General features: G+C 37.6%; 1 long non-coding RNA gene across 1 annotated transcript in view; it reads left to right on the top strand.

Annotated features, from left to right (window-relative positions):
• LOC120585100 (uncharacterized) overlaps positions 1–16458 on the top strand; it is a 66345-nt gene extending 49887 nt beyond the window's left edge. The window contains exons 2-4 of the long non-coding RNA XR_005648224.1: positions 8530–8778; positions 15095–15296; positions 16349–16458. This is a non-coding gene — a long non-coding RNA (uncharacterized LOC120585100). The remainder of the gene's footprint in view (positions 1–8529; positions 8779–15094; positions 15297–16348) is intronic.
• Positions 16459–17537: the final 1079 nt, after the last annotated feature.

The following is a 17537-nucleotide window of genomic DNA, read 5'->3' as shown; positions in this document are numbered from 1 at the left end:
CACCTCATACCTGTCAGAATGGCTATCAATAAGTAAAAAACAAGAGTTGGAGAGGATGTGGAGAAAAGGGAACCCTTGTGTGCTGTTGGTGGGATTGCACTTTGGTTCAGTCACTATGGAAAACAGTTTGGAGGTTCCTCAGAAAGCTAAAAATAGAACTACCTTATGACCCAGCAGTTGTACTCCTGGATATTTATCCAAAGAAAGCCAAAACACTAATTCGAAAAGATATATGCACCCCTGTGTTCACTACAGCACTATTTACAGTAGCCAAGATATGGAAGCAACTTAAGTGCCCATCAGTAGACAATTGGATGAAGAAGTTGTGGTACATACATACAATGAAACATTACTCAGCCATAAAAAAAATGAAATCTTACCATATGCAATGACATGGGTGGACCTAGTGGGTATTATGCTGAGTGAAATAAGTCAGATAGAGAAGGACTAATACCATATGATTTCACTTGTATATGAAATTTAAGGAACAAAATAAATGAACAAACAAAATGAAAACAGATTCATAGATACAGAGAACAAACTGATGATTGCCAAATGGGAGTGGGGTTTAGGAGGCTGGGTGAAGAAGGTGAAGGGATTAAGAAGTGGAAATTGGTAGTTACAAAATAGTCTTAGGGATGTGAAGTACAGCATAGGGAATATAGTCAATAATATTATAATAACCATGTATAATGTCAGGTGGGTACTAGACTAATCAGGGAGATCACTTTGTAAATTATATGTCTAATCATTATGCTGTACACCTGAAACTAATATAAAATAATATTGAATGTCAACTCTAATTGAAAAATAAAAATTAAAAAGTAAAATTATTGATTATCTAACTGAATAAAATTGTGTAATGTTAACAAGTATAGGCTTTGCAGTATTACATGTCTGGTGTGAATCCAGAGTTTACCACTCATTCATCTTGTGCAGAAGTTACTCAAGCTTTCTGTATTCCAGTTCCTTACCTGTCACAATTTGGCAATAAAACCTCTTTAATGCACTGTTATGAAAAGCAAATGAAATATTGTACGTAAGAAACTTAGTATAGTGCAGGGCATGTAATAAATATTCAATCAATGATAACTATATTAGTAACACATGCTAGCTAAATAGAAAAAAATGGAAGTTTTCATACACTGAGTACTCTTAAATATTCCCACAAATATAGAAGACAATCGGGTGACAGCCAGAGGGGAGTGAAGTGGGGAGGCTGGGAGAAAGCGGTGAAAGGTTAAAGAAGTACAAATTAGTAGTTGATATAAGGTCACAGGGTTAGGGAGCATGGCATAGGGAGTGCAGACAGCAGTAAGGTAATGGCTATGTGTAGAGCCAGAGGGAAGATAAAGTAATCAGGGAGATTGTCTAACCAATGTACTGTATACTTGAAACTAATAAAAAATAAAATAAAATGTCTAACCAATGTACTGTATAATTGAAACTAATAAAAAATAAAACAAAAATTAAATAAAAATAAAGTAAAAATTAAAAGTAACAATACAAAAAATTAAATATTGTTATATTTAGACTGAAAAAAACTTATAAAAGTTATAATGTGATCCAACATTTCTCATGCAAACACATCCACATACAAAACCTTCAGAACTGCTTTTTCTTAACTCCTTTCTTGGGTAGATGTGTAGAGTTACTTTTAATCTTGACATGTGAAACATTCCTTAGCCCTGTGTAATCATCTACACCATAAAGGGACATGCTAGTCTTAGAGGGCCGTTCTGCAAATGAATGGTCTGCTTACCTGGGTTAAAAGACTTTTTGACTGCAAGGTCTCTCCTCTCATGGAGCTGAACTGACACTGAAGTATTACAAAATATTTAGATTTCCTGTTTAAAGATTACTTGGAGAAAATATCTGGCCAATGTTTCATTTAAATATATCTAGAGAATATTTTGGATACAAAGGTAATATTAAAAATTTAACAAGAAATCAAAATGCACTAAAGTTAAAAAATCAACTATAATGGACAATGGATTCAATTCTTGACTAGATAATATGATGGCCAATGATAAAACAATAATTGTCGCTTTCTGTGAGCAAATAGTTATTTTTGTCTTAAAGAATATGCATATGACCAAGTTACCATGTTGATTCACTGGATTAGAAAGAGTGAAGGGAAGTGTTACTACAGCACACTCTCTCTGTTCCTGAGCAGAACAACTCAGTGATCTTGGGATCATGGTTTGTACTTTCTCTCTGGGAATGAGCTGTTGGGTTTAGAGATGTGGATTAAATCACCTTTCCCAGGGCCCTAAGGGGCTCAGTGTTGGGTTGGGGTGGGGTCAGGGTGTGGGTGCGGAACTTGCTCATTCTTAAATTTTTAAGCAACTGATTCTTATGAAAAAATAATGAAACATTAGTAGATCAATATTGTTTGGTGTTGATTTTGTAGATTTATTATGAAAAGCAAGCCAAATGACAAGGTAGTGATTTACAAACATGGAGACATGCATAGCTTTTAACGAGAAAACAGTGAAATAGAAAATTAATAGGATACTAGTCAGGTTCTCCTGTATATGTCAAAAGGAGAGTGAACCTCTGAGGAGTATCAGGCACTGGAAAAATGCTTTCCTTATATCATCATTATCATCATCATTGTCGTCATTACTAGTAACACCATGACAGTAGCTAACAGTAATATCACACCTACCAGGCAATGAACATGTATTACACATATTTTAACTCATTCTTTTTCTACAAATAGTCTTTTAAGTTGGTTATTACTATTATCATCTTCATTTTACATATTGGGAAACTAAGGCACAGAGGGGTTAAATGACTTGCTCAAGGTCACATAGTAAGTGGTGGAGCCAGAATGTCCTGAGGGTTTACCTAGGGTGCATTAAACAATAAAAGAAGCCAGTTATTTCTGGATATGGTAAGTGGATCCTAAGGAAGTTATGAAGCATCATCCATCACATTCTTCAAGATACCCTTCTGTATATATAGCTTTTAGTCACAGTGTTACCTTAATTCATGCTCTTTCTTCTATCAGGTTCCATCTCAAATTCTGCCACTCCTATAAAAGTCACTGTCATCTGAAGTTCTTTTTCCCTCTCTCAAATTTAGGAAAAAGTGCTAGTTATAAAATTAACCATTCACACATTCACCTTGTATCAGCTTTTCTGATTTGTCTCAAGATTTACTTAAATCTGTTAGGGTTTACCTTTTTATATGCTCATACCTTTCTCCCCCAAGTGGGACAAAGGGCAGAGAAGGTGTTGGCACTTTTCTGTGTGTCTCAAAACGTATAATGCATCTTGAGTGAGATGCAATAAATATATATTCATTGATGTGATGGAAATTTAAATATTCCTCCAGGTTATTTCTTTTAAAAAAAGATATAATATATGGGCTTATTTTCACTTAGAACTGCAAGGGTAGTTACTCAGTTCCAATTACTTTCCAATCTTGTCTCGTGGGTATTAGATGGAGTTAGCCATTTTCCTTTTTCTATGCAGCTGCCATAAAATCCAAGTGTTGAACTAACAGATTCTAGCTCTTTTTCTTCCTTGTCTTGCAAAAGTGGCCATTTACTCTATGGACCATCCAGTGTTCTCTACTCACTGGGGTGGGTGGGTGGGTGGGTGGGGAGTGCAGGCTCCAAGTGCCTGTATAGCATTTTGGAAAGATATCCATGAATCAGGTGGCCACCCAGCATACATCTCCTTATACCCTTCCAGAGGTCCAGGATTTTATCACATTCTTGATTTGAAAGTTGTCAGAGGTAGATTCCTCTTAAAGGAAAGGTATTTTTTTTTTTCTTTTTCACAAGCAGGCAAATGAATAAGTAAGCAAACAAAAAGACCAAAAATACTTAGAATTTTAGAATTATGAGGTTTAGAGAGATCATGACTTTTTTCTGGGCCTACTCTGTTACTTCGCAGATGAGGAAACTGAGGCCCCATGGATGATATCATCCGTGATATGGTTCAAACTTGAGCCTTTGGGACCCTGCTGGTGAGCCTCTTACCTGAAAAACGAGGGTCACTGTGAGGTAGAAGGGGAGGATAAAAGGCTGTGTTCTTGGAATTGCCACTGTATTAGGTTTTTAGGATCTTAAACCACAGTTGATAAATAAGATCTGTAAGTAATTTACCTTTTCATATATTAAAAAAATACATTCAATATGTTCACTTGATATGTTTGAGAACTGTCAATACTATCACTTTGAGAAGGATAACACTCATTTGGATACATAGGTTATAGTGCATTTGCACTTTAAGAATCACTTTGAATACCTAGTCTATTTGCAAAGGCAAAGTTATATTGTTTACTCTGAATACACAGATGATAGAAGATAAGAGAATGGACTGAAAACACACAGGGATAAAGCAAGCTAAAGAGGAATTACCTTTATTATTATTTTTTTCTGAGAACATTTTCACGTTTCATTGCACATGGTTCCCTGGTTTCCAGAGAGCAAGCTATAAGTTCAAAATACAGTTCTGTGTACTTACAGTGTAAAAACGGTTTCTACTACTCACAGATATGAAGGAGGTGTGATTCTGCTCCTTATGTTAATACTGTTATAAGACACCCAGACCTGCAGGATCCCTGCATCTGTTCTAGGGCCTCCCAGACATGCGGAGGGGCTCAGTGGACCAGTACTCAGGTTGTTTCGCCTATACCTTTCATTACTGTCTTTCTCACACCTGTTCATCAGGGGCGGGGAGCTAATCCAGTCTTCAGAGAAGCAGATGGTGGATCATATGGCCCTCCCCTTTTCCCTTGGGTCTGTGAAGGGCTCCTGAGGCTGGCATCCCCTCCTATGCACAGCTGTTACCATAGGATGTTCTTTTCTCTGATCCTTGTTTCCCTCTCAGTCTAGGCACTGTTGAAACTTGACTTTATATTGTTGTTATTTTTTTAAAATCCACTCCGGGGCTGTTAATCTATCCCATCACCTCATCCTCTTCCTGGCACCTGCAGTTCACTCCCTTCCACAAAAGGTCAACTATGCTGCTTCTTCCTAAAATATATTTCTTCTCTAGTCTCCCTTTTAAGATAGCTATCGGCTTTATATGAGAATTAGTTTCAACAGTGCTAAGCAAAGAGCCTGTGGGTTAGAAGAGGAGGGACAGAAAACTTTTTCTTCATTTTATTCCAGGCGCTTTAGGTTTCTGGACATCCGCAGGCTTCCTAACTTCAAATAGTGACATTGACCTTGTGTTAACAGCAAATGAGAGAAGTGTTGAATTAGATCGCGGTAGTAAGCCAATGGTCAGGTACTTCTGAGTACAAAGTTGAACCTAGGCAGTATAATTTCCTGAGCAGGAATTATGCTAGACAGTTTTAACAAATATTATTTCACTTAACATTTTTTTTCTAACCTTGTGAAGCATGTAAAATTACTTTTGATTTTCTTCCTATTCTTTCTTCCTTCTTCAGCACCTAGTGTTCTGCTGGCTTCTACTAGTTCAGAGACCTTAGGGTTCTTTTTTTATCAGAACATTTCCGTCATAGGACCTATCTACAGATTTTGTAGAATGATTAAAATTAATTTTTAGAAGTGAATCAGTGCTTATGGTAATAGTACATTTTTTTGTGTGTTTGTGTGGTATTCTTCCAGGATAATCTACTTCATTTAGAATAAGGGGGAGAGATTTCAGGGGCAGTGTCCTGAAAGGCAACTGAGTCTACCTACCTCCTTTTCCAACTTTATGCTGAGTGTTACTAGGAATAATGGTTTATCACACCCCTCTCATTGATAGGTTTCTTCACGTGGCTTCCCGAGTGATCCTCCATTTTGGTTTCCACCTGCCTCACCGGTTATCCTTCTCAGCCTTCTTCTTGAGCCCTTCTCCCTGACCTCTTCCTATTGGAGTGCCCAGGGTTGAGTCCTTGTTTTTCTTTTCCATCTACAGTCATTTCTTTGCTGTTCTTTGCTGGTTTTACTCCTTAAAAATTCTATATTTTGGCCCCTGAGTCCCAAATTTGTATCTCTACATTGGCCTCTCCTGCACTCCAAACTAATTTATCCCACTGCCTACTCAGTCTCTCTGCTTGGACAGCGAACAGAGATCTTAAATTCAACATGTTGCAAAAGGGAAGTCCTGGAACTCTGTGGTCTGGAAACCCGAAGGGCTCATATTGAGGGGACTTTTGAGGTTGGTGGAGACCATAGTGAGAGCAAGAACAGGCAAGGAGCAGGCTGTGTGAGTAGTCAAACCAACCTGCCTTTTTTTTCAATAGCTTGGTGATTGGCTGAAGCAAGGCAGGAAGGAAGATGATGAATTCCTAGTGGGAATGTGAAGTGTGCTTATACTATCTCAAGGAAAAGCAATTTACTACTACAGATCTATTGGAGTAGAAGGTTCTTTGGACCAATTACAGTTTATGGCAAATTAGAGGTGATTTTCTTCCTATAATAAGGAATCAGAGTGGCTTCCTTGATACTGTGTTGTATATAACAGTATAATTTCATGTACTATGTTTTAAGTGCTTTACCTGTGTTCATTGTATAATACTCATGCTGTGAAGTAGGCACTATCATTATCCCTTTTTACAGATGAGGAGCCTGAGGCACAGAGGCTGAATTCACAACAAGAAAAAAATCTCTTGTTGAAAGTCAAGAACCTAATAGGCAAGGAGTGGAACTCTTAGACTTAGTATGCGTTTATCTGCATATATGCTACTTAAAAACCTCAAACCTCAGATTTCCCTGAATCTCCTTGGCTGGCTTGTTAGAGAAAGCAGTGTTCCATTTCCTGAACCCTACGCAAGGCCTTCCTGAGATAATAGCCTTGCAAGGTGATACTTTCCCTCCTCAAGATCAGCTCCCACCACCTCTTATTGCTTTTGGGTAAAAAACTAAGGTCAAGTCTCAGCATGGCCTGATTGAGCAAGTCTTGTCCCTATATGGGAAGATAAGGAGTATTTACCCAAAGAGCTGTGGGGCCTGGTTAATAGACAAATGTAAGTCAACATTAATTGTATAAAACAATGACCATAATATACTGTGGGATTAAGACACACCCCAACAAGATAGGATTAAAATACTAGAAAACAATAGTGCATATTGTTTGTCGGGGTGGGGGGGGAAATGGAGTTGAGTGGTTCAAATATTCTTGCCTTGTTTTGTAGAAGGGTAAGGGTTTGAATAAGCTTAGATTTTGAGAAATTACAAATTTTAGAATATAAAATTTTTAAATTCGTGGAGAGAAAAAGTTGGAGTGATAAAAGTTGTTTAGACTTGCCTATGCATATATAAAACTACAAAGGAAAACAAGAAAATAATTACTATACAAATTAGAATGGTGGTTGCCTCTGAAGGTTAAGAGGTATGGAGACGCTCCTCTGCCTGGGTCCTTGCTTGCTTTGACCCCCAACCCTAATTCTGTTGGTGCTGAGTAATTCAGGAAGCAGTACTTGGGTAAGGAGTTGATGTCTTCCAGTTGGAATTTGTAAAGACCAAAGCCTCACACAGTAAAATAGATTTCCCAATCTCACTATCACTGAGGCTGTTGGGAGTGAGAGCACTCCTTCCTGGTGCTGTTGTGTATCTTTATTATGTATCTTAGTCTGCGTGCTTTTTTTCCCCTTCAAGCCTCTACTTGACCATCATTTTAATCTACTTTAAATCATGTAAATGTGCTGGAGAACAGACACTTTACTAAAGAAGAAACTCCAAAGTTAACAAGTATTTGAAGAGATATTGGAAATCATGAGAATCAGAGAAAAAGGCAAATTAAAACAATAAGTTAACCCTTTATAACAGAGATTCTCTGCCCTGGCTATGCATGAAAATCACCTGGAGAGATTTTTAAAAACTCAACACCCAAGCCCTATCCTAAGAGATTCAGGTTCATATGTTCTGGGTGGGGCTTGAGTACTGATTTTATTTAAAGGTTCCCAAGGTGGTTCTCGAGGTACTGCACAGCTGGAACTGAAGGACTAATACATTGGCAAAAAGTATAAAGCTTTGCATGTGCTGGCAGGAGTGGCAGTGATTCTCGAGAGAATCTGGCACTACTTTGTCAAATGAAAGACCTACAAATCTATACCTCAGCAATTCTGCTCCTAGGTATATGCACACCAAAGAAATTTTCCTGGGTATATATTTTCGCTTTACCACTTCTGAGCTATGTAACCTCAACCAGCTGCTTACCTTATGTGTGCCTCAAAAATGGTGCTTTGTCTATAAAACTGAGACAATATCTCCTAGGATTGTTCTGTGAATTAGATGAGCAGATGTTTGTAAAGTGCTTAGAACATTTTTCCTGGCACTCAGTACTCTAAGTATTTAAGTAAATACAAATAAATGACTTTTCCTAGGTTTGGGATACAGATGCCTTTTCTTTCTACTTTTGAATGGTGCTGGAGGGCTTCTATTATGGAAAGATGCCTGTCTCTAAGGGATAAGATGATATCTTAGGATAGGGTGTGGCTTTGTGGCTACTAAATTGGATCTAAGGCCACAAAGATACTGTCTTATTTCTAGGACCTACAGACCAAACACCCAAACTTCTGGTAATTCTAATGCTCTGGATTTTCTTCTCTCCACAGCTCCTCCCTTAATCCCTGGAGCAAGCTCTTTTTGTGAGGCTGACTTGGATTTTATGGCAAATGCACTTACCTGGAGAAAGTGTACAGCTCTGCCCGCTGAGATATAATGCATCCTGGTCAGCAAGACAGGGAGGTCCCAGATTCTCTGGGCTTGGCCCTAAGGGTGCCTTGGGCTTTGGGTGATGTACTGCCTGCACAGTGCCAGACAGAAGAGAAAGCATGACCTGAGATCACTCAACTCTGCGCCTGGTAAGGGACACTTTCTCTCTAATTTTAATTGTATTAATTTTTACACATTATTTAAGACCAAATCATTATTATCAAAAATGGTAGAGAGAAAAAGAAAACTTCCATTACATTTCCTGGCCTTGTGGATGTCAGATGTTTACATATTCTCTTCATCTTTGGTTTACTGTTTTTTGGTTTTTTTTTTTGGCTAAGAGATAATGGTAAAATAAATAAATAAATATCTACCATTCCTTTCCTTGAGGAGTTCAAATTCTGGAAAGAATGAGAGATGCAAATAGATAATCACAAATCACTGATATGAGAGCCATTTAGAGGCAAGACTGAGGGTGATGGAGCAAGCAGACAGGCAGAGGAGGCTCTGCCTGAGGCCAGGTGGAGAGTTTGCACCTAAGGGGTATGGCAGTCCAGCTGGGATTTGAAGGAAGAGTAGAAGTTTTCCAGGAGGAAAACTTGGGCTCAGTTACTTACTGGTTGTGTGACCTTGAACAAGTTACTTACTCTTCAGAATCTCAGTTTCCTTATGAGTGAAATGGAGTCACTGATATTGCTTAATTGTAAATGGAGTTGTGGAGATGAAATGATAAATGCTTATGAAGTGCTTAATAAAGGCCTGGCACAGAATAAAGGTCAGTGAAGACTTGTTGAATGCATGAATGCAAAAAATGAGTGAATAAATGAGTCAGTGTGCATAGGTGCACAGTCATGAAATGTCATGGCAAAGCTGGCAATACAGGGTCATTACTTAATTGTTGTCTAGTTAATTGACTCTTACTCAGTACTCTTAATTTAAAAATATAAATCATGAAGAATCTTTGACATTTGTCCTTTTACTTAAAGCTAAAAATGAAAGAATACTAAGATTCTTTGTTATCCTGCAATCTGATCCTTTTTTATTTTATTAATAAGCATGAGGGTTTTGCTTTGATAAATTTTGGTACAGTTTTGGATACTGTAGTCAGTAGGGCTCAGTCAGTTCTGGAAGCTGTTGAGTGTGAGCTGCAGAACTTAGTTGCTTTAAAGGCATGAGCTATTGAAGAAGTTATTCACTGAGAGAGAATAACTGTCAATAAGAGTTACCCCCAGGGGGTCTGCTAAGAAATGGATCATGAATGACCCAGCCACAGACCTATGTAGGGGCGACCTGAGTCTCAAGATCAGATCACTGGTGTTCAAGTTCCAAATCTGCAGCTTAGTTGCTATGTGCCTTAGGTAAATTATTGAACCTCTTTGAACTTCATTTTTTTTTTTTCTGTAAGATGCATTGCAGACATTTGGAATTCTTCTCTGTGTTTATTCTGTAAATATTAATTGAAGGTCTGCCATGTGCAAAGCAGCATGTCAGGTGCTGGGGATGCAGTTATGATAAAAACTGTATAGTGCCCATCCTTGTAGAAATTTGAGTCCAAAAGGGATAATAGATATTAAACAAATATTCACGAAAATGAATATATAATTACCAACTATAATAAGTACTAAGAAAGAACACAGTGCTGGGAACCAAGTTAAAATCAGAGAGTGAGATTTAAACTGAGGATGATGTATTAGTTTTCTATGGCTGCTATAAAACTTTGTGGCTTGAAACAATACAAACTCATTATCTTACAGTTCTGAAGGTCAGAAGTCCAACTTGGGTCTCACTGGGATAAAACCAAGGTATTGTTGTCAGGGCTAGGTTCCTTCTGGGGGCTCTAGGAGTGAATACCCTGTTTTTTGTTTGTTTGTTTGTTTGTTTCATTGTTATTGTTATGGTTGTTGTTTTTGGCTTTGTCCAGCTTCTAGAGTCTTGTTCAAAACCAGCATAATTGCATCTCTCTCTGACCATTTTTTCCATAGTCACATCTCTTTCACTTGTTCACTTCTGTCTCCCTTTTCCACTTTTAAGGACCCCGTGATTACATTGGGTCCACTTGGATTATCCAGAATAATCTTTGGATTTTAAGATCAGCTAATTAGCCATCTTAGTTTCACCCGTGCATTAATTCCCCTTTGCCATATAACCTAACTTATCCATGGGGTTAGGATGTGGACAGCTTTAGTGGGTCATCATTTTGCCTGCCACAGATGGGTAAAAACAGGCTGGGGAAGGGGTTGGGGTGAGAGATGACTTTCCAAGGAGAATAACACAGGTGGACAAAGACCTTGACACAGGTTTTCATCAAGTTCATGAAGAAAAAGAATGTGTTTGAAGGGTGGTGAATGAGAGGAATGGTAGTGCAAGCTAAGGTTTAGAGGTAGATGGGGGCTAGATTTTACAGGGCCTTTTTGCCTTTGTCAAAGATTTGAGATTTATTCCTACATGTATTAGGAATCTTTTAGAGTACTGAGTGAGGTGTGGCTTCATGTGATTGGCATTTAAGGATCACTAAATCCTTGGAGGAGAGCAGACTGGGGAGGCTAACAGCAAGGCACCTGTGGTTACCAGAAGGAGAGGTTTATGAGAATCTTTAATACAGGGCCTGACAGTTAGTAGGGAGTCTCAAGTTTGTTGTTGTTCTCCACAACCAGTCAATTCTCCAGCATCTCTCTCATAACACATATTATTTTCCTCTGCTCTACTTCTCTCTCACAGGCTCTCTTCACTTATGATGCCTACCTTCACTTCCAGTAGCCTTTAAGATCTGGCTCAATATTCACACCTCTAAGAAACCTTCAGTGACAGGCTTGATTCTACATCAGTCGCTGCCTTTGCTTTATGCATATTTTGAATGACATCACTCTCTGCATGTTTATTTTCAGTTTCACCATGTTCCTCTTAATTGAGTCTATTCAGGCACATCACTCAAGCACTTCCATTCTTCCTAAATTCTAGATACAGCATGACTGAAGCACACCAGATAGTTAAAGCCCCAATTTTTAACATTACAGCACTGGGGTCTAACATCTTCTACTGAGCCCTGATATCTAATGTTGTGGCCTTGAGATGAGGTATAATTTCCCACTGCTGAGCACTTGGAGCCCTGTATTAGATGCATGGACTAGGTTTTGCTGCAGTGACAAATAGCATGGGCATTGCAATAGCTTGTAACAACAGAGGTTTATTTCTTGGTTATAATACTTGCCTATTACTAGCCACCTATGGGCTCTATTCCATTTATCATTGTCTTCATTCTAGGACTCAGGCTAATGGAACCTGGCCTCTTTGTAGGACATTGCCATTGACCATGACTTATGAATTGTATTAGCATTAAATACTCCAGTCTCAAAGTGACACACCTCTCTTCTACCTACAACTCTGGTCAGAATAAATCAGCATTCAAGGAGACTGAGCAGAAGGAGGACAGGAAGTACAATTCTATCATGACTTTGAAGAGCTTGAGCTAAAACATTGACAAAGAGCATAAATGACTAGTATTTTCATTGTGGTCAATGGTGCCCCAGATCTGATAACCAAATTTTGAAGCTGGAGTTTATAAGTCTTAAGTTCCTCTTTATGACTCATTCTGAGTCTCCCCTCTGAGGTCTTATTTTAGTAATCAGCTTGTTTCCCCTGGACCCTGAATAGGGCTTGAAGTCTTTTTTTTTTGGTTCTTATCCCTAAAGTCTGGAATCTTATCTACCCAGGTGTTAGAGTCCTGCTATCCGTAGGCAGATCATGACATAGATGGCAGTGAATGCTCAAACTCCTGATCATTCTCCAATTGAATCGTACCTGTTGGGAATTCGTGATGTTTTTCTTTAGATTCTTTCATGCAGATCATTTGCCTAGCCCCACACAGAGATTCGGGCTGCAAAGTCTTGACTTCTGCCCAGGAATTTCTAAGCCTGAGATGTAACTTGAGTCTAAATTCTAATATCCTCTCTCTAGTAGTCGAGTCTGCTCCAGGCATTAGCATTATTCTTTTTTTGCTGCTAGTAAACAACCGTGCTGCCTTGATGTATCACGAGGCATGTCACCAGAGTCTCTAGCTGATTTTTGATTTTTTTTATTCATGAGATTAAGTTTCTAAAAACTTTCCCTTCCTCCATCCCCCCCACCTTTTTTTCTCAGCATCTAATTTGACACTGTGAATATAATAAGTATTTGATAACCATTTTTTGAATGAATGAATGGGGAGTCACAAACTTATTTTGGTACTCATAAAGTGTCACTAAATGCTTTGGTATTTCATCAGAAAAATGAGTAATGATACTTAATTCAGGAAGGTGTTAGGAGGATTAGATATGATCAGTGAGGTATGCACTGGAAGAGGCACCCCTTCCCAAGAAATGTCCATAATATTAATGACAAGATGTGGCTGAGTCAGAAGCCACCCAGATGTAGGGTAGTGCTCATTAGTGTGCCCAGTGACATTCTTCAGTGAGGGATGAAACTTTTGTTTTCTTACCTCTCACCTATATTCGATCTGCCCTCCTACAGCCTTCTCCTGATGTGGAGGGAAAATAACCCCTTAATTTATTAAAGTTTTTTTTTGTTGGGAGGGGCAAGATTGGTGGATTTTTGAATAAATATTGCAGATAGTTTTTTCACTTTCCCATGTCGATCATGTTTTTTTGTTTTTTTATTTTTGGGTAGTCATTGCATTGGTTCGATTTTGACCTGACACTTCAAAACTTCTTTTACAGCTTCTGTGCATTATGAAAGATTATGTTATCGATTTTAAATTAATAGGAAACACAAAATCTAAATATTGTACTGAAGTCTTTGAAATCTGATCTGTTTGGTTTTCATTTCAATCACTCAGCACAACATGATGAACTCTAATAATGTTCAGGCCTAAAAACTTTTCTAGAGAGGAGAGACCTAGAGCTGTCAAATTGGTTATCATCACACTGAAAGACAAAGCAGAAATGTAATGGTATTTTGATTAGTATCATATCTTGGTGAAATTTCAGTCACTGAAGTGTTTGAAGTGGGTAACCTGATCAATAAATTAATTTTTGTAATCTTTATACTACAGCGTGGTTCATTTTATAACAGTTGACATGTTACCAGGCTTCACATTCTTTTGGCTAAAAAAATGACCAGTTGTTAAAGGACTGTCAACCACTCTCAATTAATGGAGTTCTAAATTCTTTTAGCTTAAAATTCTGCACATATCAAAGAGCATATTTAGTATACCAATGAGAGTTACCTGTATTTCTTTGCACATTGTAATAATCCATGTACACTCTAGCTGTTGGCATGTGGTGGAATGAAAGCACAGAAAGTGTTCTTTGGAATAATAGAGAAAGTTCAAAATTTAAGTATATGGTAATGTACTTGTTCATTCTTACTTTGGCTCTTGCAACTGTTAATCAATTCAATGATAGGGTGGGACTTTGATATTATTTTGTTGGTGACTTAATGATAGACAGTGTGAAATTTTACATGCTCAATGGTTACGAAACTCCAGTGCGAAATTTAAATATATATCTTAGTACCACAGTGCCACAACAGATTTTTTTAAATCTCAAGTGAAATCTGTATTTTTTTTGATTGAAATATGTGTTCACTAGAGATATGAAATTGATTTTTAAATTAATTGGCTTATCCAGTGGTCGTGGTTAGTGCTAGTGAATCTCCTAACTCGCATGGGTTCCTCATAGATAAGTGACCACATGTCCTCACTTGCATGGGAATGATACTACTTCCTTTTGCTCACAAAAGTATTTTGGTTTAGAGTGATAAATTATATGCTAGTTCTACTTACACAGTCCCAGAAATCTCAGTTTCATTGGATTGGTTTCAGTATGGAGCGGTAAAGCAGTGTATCTTACTCGTCCTTAGAACAAATCTCTTCCCCAGATTTTTCATGCGTTTTATGTTCTGTAGACTCTAGGGCCACTTTACTTTGCCTCTAGTGAGTAATAGAATGGCAGTGGAAATCTTTAGCTAAAGAATGAATTTAAAATAGAACTGAAGAAATGATCAAGAAATGTTTCAATACACGATCGATTTATGTTTTACTATACTCCAGGAGGGCAGGATCTTGACTCATTTATTCACCAGTGAACATGCAGCAGCTTGCATAATGCTTGGGTATAGAAGAGATTCAATACAGCTTGTCGAATGAATAAACAACTTAAAAACTTACCCATTTTTTTAATTTAAGAAAATGGAGGTTTCTTCACATACACAGTTGTTTTCCTAAAGATATGAAGACACTCCACGACTACCTTAGGAATCATTGTTTCTTAAAGTATTTCTCAAACATTGTTCGAATGAGGATTATTTGCCATCTGCCCAAAGAGTCAGACTCTCAGATCCTGCACCTGAAAGTCCGTTTCAGAACATCTCAAATGTGTCCAGGTATATGACATCCCATCTAGGCATCCCATCTAGGATCCTTTCCAACTGTAGGTCTTTGATATTTTGGTCTCACTTTGTTTTCAAAAGGACATTTGCTTGACTTCCGACCAGGCTGTCCATGTTTCTACAAAGTCAGTAGTCATGGAGGGGCTATTAGACTGAAAAGGAAACTGGGTTCTGCTACACAACTGGTTTATCACTTCCTCTCTCTGGACACAGATTTCTTCCATCTTAAAACGACGAGGCTGAACTACAAGCTCTCTCAGACTTCTTGCAGCTCTATTATCAGGTAATTCTTATCTTTGAAACCCGTTTGATATCTGGTCAGATAAAACGTGCTGTATGAGACATTTTAAACAAGAAGGCATAAGTCCTTTGTCTTTGTTGCTTCGTTTGCCAGACATTACCTGTGGATTAATTACTACTCAAAAGATAGTTTTAGACTTTTTGTTTATAGAAGCCCCATTCTTCACAAACGACTTTCTACACCAATTTTATTTGGGATTCCTTGAATACATGTGTTGGGAACTGATTGATAACTTTTCATTTAAGGTAAAAAGTTATTTCTTAAATCTTGCCCATCGTCTTTTAGATCCTGCCAAAGATTCCTACAGACAAAAGTCCTTTGCTTCTGAGTAAAATTTGCAGAAGTTAGAAGAGCCCTGCCCACCCACGTGTTCTGTTACTGAATTGTAAGCAGAATCAGAAGAAATTTGGATCGCCATGCCAAATAGATCCCACAAGAAGGGACGAGAAAGGGACCCTGGTGAATACATTCACAGAGATGTGTTCATCAGATTAACTATCGATATTGGATTGGGGCTTGAGGAAGTATAAGCTAGGTAAGATGAATTTTTGTTCTAGCAGCAGAGAGAGAGAGTTGACTGGAGAAGTTTTAGAGCTGGGGAGGAAAGTGAGAAGTTCAAAACTTGATGAGCAGTGGGTCTTGAGTGCCTAAAAGTTGCTGCCAATAAGAAGAAAGATGTTCCTGTCCGTTTAGTAAAGAAGCAACAGCAACATTCACTTATTTTGGAATTCTACCTTGGGCTGTTGCTGAGGCCAGAAGGAAGGGTCCTGTGAAATGATGTAATAGGAATGAGGGAAGAGACACATGCTCGCAGTTTCTTTCTCCCAGGCAGGTTGCTTGGTGGAGCAGTACTGAGAGTGTAATCACAAGAGGTGGAATTGATTTTCTTATATTCTTATGTAATCACCTTAACACCCCACTTCTTCCTTTAAGGTGGATCCCACATAAAGAATAATTATTTATTTAGTCTAATCCACACTGGCACCGATGTCTCATAGTAGGTTTAATATTAATCAACACAACTATTTCTCAAGATTGCAGCTATAAAGGGCCATGAACAGGCTGAAAAATGTTTTGGGAGTTAAGCTTGTGATATTGGCAGCTGAAAAATGGACAGAAAACATGGGAAATACGTAGTGAATATTGAACCCTCTGGAAACCAGCCGGTGAGTACTGGTGGCACCTCTGTGGTATATGTTCTGACAGCTCGGAGTCTTGTTTTCAATATTTATACAACTATAATATACTTTTTTTTATTATTACAACATGATTCTTTTCTAAAAGGAATTTTTAATCAAAGTTTTACCTGGAAGCCAATTTTTAATTATTCTATTACTACTTATTAATTAGAATTTTAAATTTTTTTCTGCATAATAGCATATGCATAATAGAGACACTTATTTTAATAGTCACTAGTGTAAAATACTAGTTATTTTTGGGTAACAATTTAATAGGCTGTTCAAATAATTCTCTGCAGTTATCATAATTCAAATATAAGTCAACAAATCTGCATTTGATTGCATTAACAAATAGTTTTTAAATCATGATATATAGGTTTTTGTGTTCACTGCTTAGTTTTTTCGTGTAATGTGTAGACTTGACATAATGCAAAGATTTCTGCATATCTTTGAAAGTCAGAAGATAATCTTGTAAGCGAAGTAGGTGTAGGAAGCATATTATCTGGCAAACCCTTTAGCTCAGCCTCTATTTAACTACTTAGGTATTTCTTTTTTTGCTGAAGAATTATATTAAGGTGAACTATTGGATTTAAATTCTATACATTATTATTTGACTATTGTGCATGTTTAAAAAGAAATAATTTAATATTTATGATTGCCTTTTATGTAACTGTGCACATCTGCCTAGACCCCTTGATGTTGAAAATAGAAATGGGAATGTTCTGAATGAAATCAGTATAAGTTTAGATGGACAGTTAGATTTTGAGGAAAAATATTTTTGTCCCCATGCACTAACAAGGAAATTACAGGACAGAGAAATTGCATCCTCTTCCCCTGGTGTTCTTCGTGGTTCCTCTGGCCTTGGGACACTGTCACTGTGTCTTCACAGTGTCATGATATCCAGATTAAAAGGTCCCTTTAGTAAGAAATTAATCATCTTGAAGATTTTCCTAGACAATGCTGAGTTGTTTTTTTTTTTTTGAAGATGGAAGAGATGTTTAATCTCTTAGAACCAGATACTTCTAAATTTCTTTTGAATTAGTTT

The sequence above is a fragment of the Pteropus medius genome, unplaced genomic scaffold (assembly GCF_902729225.1).
Source record: "Pteropus medius unplaced genomic scaffold, Ma_sr-lr_union100, whole genome shotgun sequence".
In the NCBI taxonomy this organism is placed as follows: Eukaryota; Metazoa; Chordata; class Mammalia; order Chiroptera; family Pteropodidae; genus Pteropus; species Pteropus medius.
Note: the sequence above shows the minus strand (reverse complement) of the source record. Positions and strands in the feature narration are given on the sequence as shown.